We start from the raw sequence: 8,888 nt of genomic DNA on the forward strand, positions 1-8,888 counted from the left end.
GAAAGAGCACAGTCTTGGTATGAAATCTTGCCTCCTAATTGTATATATTCTCTCAAGGATTTTCACTTAGTATTTCTTGAGAATTATAGAGAGGCATATCCTTATTTGCTTTTAATTGAAGATTGCTGTGATAATTTTGAAAAATTTATTCAAGAGCTCGAAAGTGCTTATGGTGATGAAGAGTTTATGGATGATGAAATCTTGGATGCTTTGAATGAAAAACCTTTTCACCATCATGTTAAGGTCATGGATTCTACCTTGGATGACAAAAAAATTGAGAAGAATTCTCCAATAGATGATAGTGATCTTCTATCATCTAAAATAGGTGATGATTTGCAGTAGTCTTATGATCCAAAAGAACATCGCCAGAAGGTAACAATCTCTGCAGCTGAAAATGAAACTGATCAGATTGTCAAGGATCAAGAAAAGAGAAGTGAAAGAGAAGAGCTTGCTCTAAAGCATATTATAGAAGAGAATTTTATTCAGGAAAACTTCCAACAAACAATGTCTTCTTTGACTGAAGATAATATTGATCAACAATCGATTGATAAAAATCACATTCATTCCCTTGAATTATATGAAGGTATTCATTAATGTTCGGGAGACCAAGACATTGATGAGGAGTGTCAATCAAATTTCTCTTCAAATATTTCATTTCTTGAATTTTTGTTTCAAGATGAAACTTTTCCATCTATATGTTTAGAATTTTTTTAAGACCAAGAGCGCACTCTTCCGAAAAGACATCATGAAGAGCGACTAGTTGCAAAGGAACGATGTTTCTTGATTCCTCCAAATTAGTAAGAGCCAATTTCCCTAATCTTCAAGATCCTGTGGAAAATTCGTTACAACTAGTAATGAAGGTCAATGTTGCAGCATTCATTGATGAAGGTGATCAGTTTCAGCACATAGACAAATCAAGAGTTTGGAATGAGGTTTGTTTTCTTGTTTTAAATCATCTAGAAAAGCATATGTTGCATGCTTTCCATGATCCTCTGGTGAGTTTATTGCAGTCATCAGTAGAGGAAGAATTTTTCTATTTTGTCAATACAGGTGTTGAGTCCATATGATATTTGGAGTTGCCTAGCTTTTGTTTTGTTTTCCTGCTCAAGGAAAGTGTGAGTAGGATTCAAGTAAGTAGCCATTTTTTGGATTGGTTACACTGGAGCGATCATTACACATGATTGTATATACATCTTCAGCAACAAGGAGGTTATCATCATGATTTGAAGCTTGAGGTGAAGGCCCTAAGACTATATGGTTTTCTATCATAAGTAAGTTCACTTAGTATGTTTTTAGAGTCAAGTTATTCGGTTAGTCAGTCAGTTTTTAGTTTTAGTTTAGTTTTCTGCATTTTGACTCCATTTGCCAATGGATAAGGCTACTTGGTCTATGGTGTTCTTGACACCTCTAAGGAGCTTCCATCCCCAGTTGGAGCAAATGTCAGTGTGAGAATTGTTAGCCTATCACTGGTGATCAAATATGCTCTTACAAGGAGTTGTTAGGGTGTCAAGTCAAATTTTTGTCATTTTAGTGAGTCTCCAAATAAATGTTTGGTCATTGGTTGTTGTGTCTAGGTCACTGCTGCTCCCTTTACTAACTCATGGTCTTCATCACTCATCATGGTCATCGCCTTCATCGAGGTACCATATCTTCATTTAAGCGTCTTAGGTGACAAAATGGTTAAATTCCTCATTTTAGGTCATGGTCTAGGGCTTCACACCATGTGTGATCATGATACCATATGTTGCCAAAAACATGTCCATCATGTTATTAAGTGGTTAAAGGGAGTTAGCAGCTTAGGGAAAGAGAAATAAAGGTAAAGGTAATGCTTTATTTCAAATAAGACAATGTTGCAGGACACCACCTCGCCTCATCATTTCTCATAGGGACATGTTTGCTTCAAAATATATTTTTGACACAATGGAGAAGATTTTTACAAAAGTGAAAGACGTTTTTGTCCATTATTGACCAAGGAAAAAAAACCTCCTTCATTTTATCCACAAGTGTTATGATTTGAAATAAATTCCTAAAATACACTTTCTACGGGAAAGTTGTTGTGCTTCCGGAGAGCTTGACTTCAAGATAGTTTTTAGGTGTTTGGAGTAGCTGTTGGCAGTTCTTAAGGACTATATTGTGTGACAGACATCCTAATATTTTCAATGGTACCTTTAGGCTATGATGTGGATTAGTGGAAGGCATCCAAATGTGCTTTGGAAGTTGGCGCTAGGAATTTTTCAGAAACACCCTCGGTTTTTCGATCGGCTTTTGGAAAATATTTTTTTCTCCCTCATGGAGTGGCCAAATTACATTCTTGAGGTGTCCATTTTGTAGAAAACATCAAGATCTTTCCGAAGAGCTATCAAGATCTCAGTTTGGAGCAGTTTAAGGGCTCAAAAAGTGGTTTGAAAGACTAGCGCTATGCTTAGGAACAAAGCATTGTGATCAGAGAAGGGGTGCTACTCTCAGAAGAACTGTACTACACATAGGTACTGCGCTTAAGAACATAGCATTGCGCTCAACAAAGAGTGACCAGAGTTCACCAAAAACTCTCCCAAATTTCATTTTTTGGATTGCAAGCTTAATTTCATTGAATTCTAAGTCAAGAGACAAGTACACTAGTATTATCCCTCATTTTCTTTTCAAAATCATCTCACGCCAATGATACTTCAAATTAGGCTCTGTAGTGAAATTTTTCATGGGAAACATAGGGTGATAATGTATATTTTTATTTTTGGTTTCTAAAACATGGAAAATGTTGTCCTACACTTGTATACATGTTTACTAAACCATTTTAAGAATTCAATCCACCTGAAAATAAAGTTTTACCCCTCAACAAGTTATACCTTGTTTTTCCTGCTTACAAGCAGATCACTCTTATCAAACAAATCAGAGGAGGTTCCCAAGGCACCTAGACCAAGGGTGACCAAAACATACCAAAGATGAAATGGACTTGTGTTTGCTTCTCATGGTGGGAAAGGGGCAAAGCCTTCTTCATCGACAAAGCAGGGATCGACAACGAAAAATAAAGACACAACTGAGCATGAGTTTGAGCTAGTTGATTCAGAGGCCCAGGATCAGACTTCAAGCATGCAACACATACCTAGGGATAAATACTATCAAGTCAAGGAGCTTACAATCAATATGGAAAGACAAAAATATGTCGTTTCATTCCTTGAATAAGAGAATAGTCAGCTCAAAGCAACAAAATTGATCATGGAAAAATAACAAGCCAAGTTATTGCAACAGGTTGGTAAAGGAAAAGAGATCATAAAATCAAGTGAGCCTGAAGGAGCGAAAGGAAAAGGTAATAGGAAGAGGCCAAGAACAAAGGGCCTAAAGAAAGCTTTACAAGAAGAGGAAAAACACATCCTATCAAATGAAGGCATGGACCTAGAAGATAGAATTGCTCTTGAGTTCAATCAAGACAAAGAATATTGGCTCAACAGGGTGAATGAACACTTGGAGAAGCTCCTTGAGAAGGAAAATAGAGATAATCAATTTCTCAGACATATGGTGCACCACTAACAGGCTCAAAACATGATCGCCAATGTCAAGGTAAAGCAGCTTGAAAACAAGCTCAAGGAAGCCAAAAAAGACCAAAAGGATGAGGGAAACCTAGAGATGCTTGCCGAAGCATCTATGAAGGTTTAATAAACATATTTTTACACCTTCCATCCAATTTTAAGAAAATTTTGTGCACTTTATTTTTTTTGAGAATTTTTGGCCTAAATTCAGAAAATGAGCTCCTCTAGAAGTGTAGCGCCTTGGCGCTGCGCTTTATCCTCATGCATCTATTTCAGGAAAAATTTATATTTTTAAAAAGCTCTTCCCATCCTCTAAAAACCAATTTTCTCAGATTTTATAGAGGTGGCTCAGTTTTGGAGAAATGTCCAAAAAAGTGGCAGACATCTAGCATTTTGGACCCTTTTTTGACAGGCGCTGCGCACCTAGAGCAACCTTGGGAGAATTGATTGTTGAAGGCCTTCCCATGGTCCAAATTTAGAAATTCAAACTGTTCTAGAAACTAGAATTGAATGGATGGTTGACCGTTCTCTCTGATTTTCATTTTCCCATCTAGAAGGCACATGAAAATAAGCTCAAAGTCAGCACTGCGCTTCTACACTTTTATGTGTTTTAATTTGTAAATTTCACTGTGTAAAATTTCTATTTTCTAGTTTGACTTAGTCAAAGTCAAACCTCTTTATGTAATGGAACTAGTTTAGAGGTTAGGTAGTGTAGGCATGAATAAATTTACATCTTAGGTTTCTTTTTATGATTATTATGCCTCATAAAGGAAGAAGACTCCTAAGCAAACTCTTGAAGAAGTGTCTGAGTTTCACCTTCTGACTCTCACCTGTTGGTTGAGAAAATCTTGGAGTTAGTTCCTCCACCAACCAATTCGACTCCTGAAGGTGAGAAAGTGGTCTAAGAGAGCCTATATATATTATTTATCTTTTAGAGAGAAGGGTTGAACTTTTTTATGAAGGAGGCTTGCATGTAATCATCTTTTCAGCTAATACAGAGACACCTTGTAGCTATTTTCAAGGAACTCTAGCCTAGTGAGTTCTTGGTGTTTGTTCTTCATTCTAATTATTTTCTAATGTTTAAAACATCTTTATTTTCATGATATCTATTATTTCTATGGATGCCTTACAGTGAAATATACATAATTCTTATTTCTCAAGCTCTATTATCTAGTTTTGATAGATATATTTATGTCTTCCTAAGCTAGCGAAATCATGTTTACTTATGCTAATTAGTTTGTTCTAAACTTTCCCTTATAAACTACATTGACAATATTCTAAATACACAATGGCTTCTGATATCTATCTACTTCTCATATTTTCTCCTGCACTCCTATAGCCTAGACCTATTTGTGGCTCCAAACCCTAAGTTCAGAAAACCCTAAAACCCAATTTTTCACAAACAAACAAAAAAATACATATCTCTAGCCTAAAATTCATTTTCTTTAAAGCCATATCACTGATAAGAGACTTAGAGAGATCTCTCTCATGCTCAGTAGTGCTAGTTACTGAGCTAAAGTGGTTTGAGGTTACCCTTCTTGATTTCCTTTTTAGCCTAGGAGATTGTAAGGACTAACAAATCCAATGAAAGGAACGAAATATCTCGATATGTCATCTTTGCTTTTTAAGTATATGTTGAGCGCTGATTTCTCTCTGTTGGGAACCATAGATTTGTGCATTTAGGTGGTGGGATGGGGAAAATTATGTGCTCAGTGTGTACAAAATATTACTGGTTATAATAATAAGAAGTAAAAATTGGGAATCATAGATTTGTGGATTTAGGTGGTGAGATGGGAAAATTATGAGCTCAACTTGTACAAAATATTGTTGGTTATAATAATAAATAAAAATCTTAGTTGTAGAATGACCATCAGATTCACTCCATAAAGTTGTTGGTGGCCAAATTCTTCATCCATCATCCATGCAACGACATCCCCTGTTGGACAGTCACCAATTTAATTCAATAATTATTTAACATAAGTAATAGCAGCCAACTGAGTTTTTTTAATTATATAGGAATTCCAAAAATGTATTAAAAAGCCATATTGACACCGCTCTAGCTTCACAGATTGGCAGGTTTCACCAATTTGCAACTTTCATTCCATGATCTATACAAAACGAAACTAAAGATATTAATCTCTTGAAATATAACAAACAAACAAACAGTGATTCATTATTTCAATCATTACAAAAAAAATTCACCCAATATTGTTCTTCTAAGCTCCACAGTTGGGAAGAAAAACTAGTTGTCTACATGCAATGCATTTTGCGCAATGCGTTTTTGGGATAGGAGTTAACCGGAGTTGGTAACGAGAGTTTGTAAGAGTTAACGAAGGATAAATTGTTGATGAATAAACCTTGTGGCATCAAACCACTGTAAGGAATGATATCTTTATTGGAAAACAAAATTTAGCAATAACAAAGACGAGAACGGTCGCTTGAAATGATGGTTTTCGTATCCTCTCGTTTCTAATGCGTTTTTCTATAGGAGCAGTGACTACCGTCTCATTTATGGTAATAAATCTTTTAACCTTTTTAGGGTTAAAGATTTGAACAAATACAAGGATATATCAATTTCATGTTGCTGATGTATTCTTTTAGCAAGCTTGTAAAAGCAGTTTGGGAGTGGCAGAAGATCCCATCCCTTTGTTTATATGGTCAGAAGTATTATAAAATTATCATATGAATGGCTGGATTTGGTGCACGAGTCCTTAATTTTTTTTTTTTTCAACTTAGAAAAATTCTGTGTGTTTTTAATGTCGATGTAATCCTTTTTTCCTCCTCATGTCAGCAACCCTGAATTTCTAAAGGAGGCCAGGGAATAGAGGGAAATTCCATCACAATGTATTGTGGTGTTGTACGATTTAATGATTTATAATTTAGTGCTCGAATTGTTAAAATTATCAAATCATTTTTATAAAGACCAAAGAGAATGGGGCATGGAATTATAGGTTGGAAATGTATACGAGGAGTACACGCACTAAATTTAACCTTTTCAAACATAAGTTTGAATTAGAACTAACTCACATTTGAATCAATTAATTAAGAATCTAAATATAGAATTCTTTGTATAGACATTTTTAACAATGCCCATTAATTATGACTCTTAAACTAAGACATCACTCATTACAAGTAAAACATGCTTCTTGGTCTAAGTCTCATCTAGTCTTACAACACTCGATTTTCCTCTATGAAACTCAAATACATCATTCAATAATGGATTAGTGAATATATAAACAAATTGATCACTCCATTTGCAAGGCTCTAAATAAACTTCTCTATTGCTTACAATTTCTGTAACAAAATGATACCCTATTTGAATAGGTTTGATATTTTGATGAAACACACTATGCTTCGATAGCGCAATGCTTGAGGCGTTGTCGCAAAAGATTGTTGTTGATCCTTCTTGTCTCTGTTCATGTCCATCCAAAACTCTTCGTAACCATACTGCTTGATATGCTACTCATGTTGATGTTACATATTTTTCTTCTTCTTACGAGAATATCAAAATAGGTTTGCTTCTTAGATGCTCATGATATCACACTTGAAGCAAGATGAAACACATAATCAAAATTTATTTTCCTATCATCCAAAATTTCTGTAAAAGCACTATCAATATATCCAACCAATTCCTTCTTCTTTGTGCCTGCATAAAATATGACAAAATATGTAGTTGTTGCCATCTATCTTAGAAACACATTTCCATCTTTCCAATGTGAGCCTTTTGGAGAATCCTTAAATCTAGAAATCAGATTAACTCACACATATCATCTAGTATTGTAGTTGTCAGATATGTAAGGCTTCCAACCATTCTTTTGAACAAAGTTGGATTGACATCTAATCCTTCATCATCCTTAATTAACTTTGTATATGTTACTATTTTTGTAAAAAAAGGTTTACAATTTTCCATTTTAAATCTTAGCGAAAGTTTTGGGATGTCTAGGTTTCTTAAAATCTCGGTATTTGGGATTTATTTAAAATCCACACAAAAGAAAAATCTATATGTCAAGGTAACAACATGGTTAGAACTAAAAAGAGAAGGAAACCTACGTACCTATCATAACCTTAGTTGTTGAGTTACATAATGTATCCAGATTTCAAAGTTATGGAAATCATCGTAGGCTTACAATCAAGTGAGAAACTAAATACACAAATATGGATGCCAATAGGCCAGGATTCGTGGGGAGCATGTGTAGCCATGTCCGGTAAGCTCAAGCGTTATAGGTAACTTGAGGTATGAAGCGGTATGATCACATGGAGAGCAATATTGTAGGTCAATGTTTCATTGTTGATGGGGCACGGAGGATTGGTTGGGATAATGTGGCATAAAATTGGAAGAATTAAACGTGGAGGGCGATGTGGTGTGTATCATGGCAAGTGAGATGGAGTCCGGAGACTGAAAAACCTATAATTTTGTTAAAATATGTTTTTTTTTGGTTTTTTCAAGATAGCGGATGGTTACAAATCATGTTCTTTAATTTCCCACTTATATCCCTTACTCTTATTCATAGTATACACTCTTCTCCTCATTATATTAGGAGTTATACATGCACCACGTGTATGAACATAGGTTTGTTTCACCAAAGTCTCCTATTTTAATTGGTTCTATTCACTTCTCGATTTTTTATTTTATTTTATTTTTATATTTTCTCCGTCTAATTAGAAAAACGAATTCCTTACCAAGAAGGTTGGAATTCTTACTACTCCGTGAAACAAAATGTTATTATCTTGTTCTTATTATTTCCAATACAATATCGAACTTACAATAAGTTTTATTTGTTTTTATCCTCTCTATCCTTCGAGACTTTATACTTTGACGGGAATTTTATTGTTTTCTACCATAAATATGGATATGTATAATTCCTATGGCATTCTACATGGAGTTTATATTTAGAATTTGTAAAAGATTATGATAAAATGAAATTATTTCAAGGTGGATCATCAATAAAATCATGGGAAATTTTAGGGGAAAGTTTTAGGGGCTAATATATGGGTTAATTTTCCATGATTTTTCCTAAAAAAATAGCCAATTTCCATTTTTTATAAAAATGATTCACTCAGATTTTACAACATAAAATTATATAACCTTAAAAACCACCTGCATTATATAGATGGTATATATAAAATCACTATAAATTTTAATAATTTTACAAATACAATAAACATTTTATAGTTTGCATATTACAGACTAGTGAGATTCGCCAATGTTTATAAACTTCAATATACTTTCCATCCATAAATTTTTCCCTGATATCTTACACATATGTACTTTTTATGTCAAGTATAAGAAGCATGTATGATGCCTTCAATGTTCATTGTGGATGTTTTTTTAATTTATTTTTTCTGTTGTTATTGTGTGTGTGA

This window comes from Pinus tabuliformis, chromosome 1_1 (assembly GCF_031772625.1).
Source record: "Pinus tabuliformis cultivar Carrire ecotype Pingquan chromosome 1_1, CPIR1, whole genome shotgun sequence".
In the NCBI taxonomy this organism is placed as follows: Eukaryota; Viridiplantae; Streptophyta; class Pinopsida; order Pinales; family Pinaceae; genus Pinus; species Pinus tabuliformis.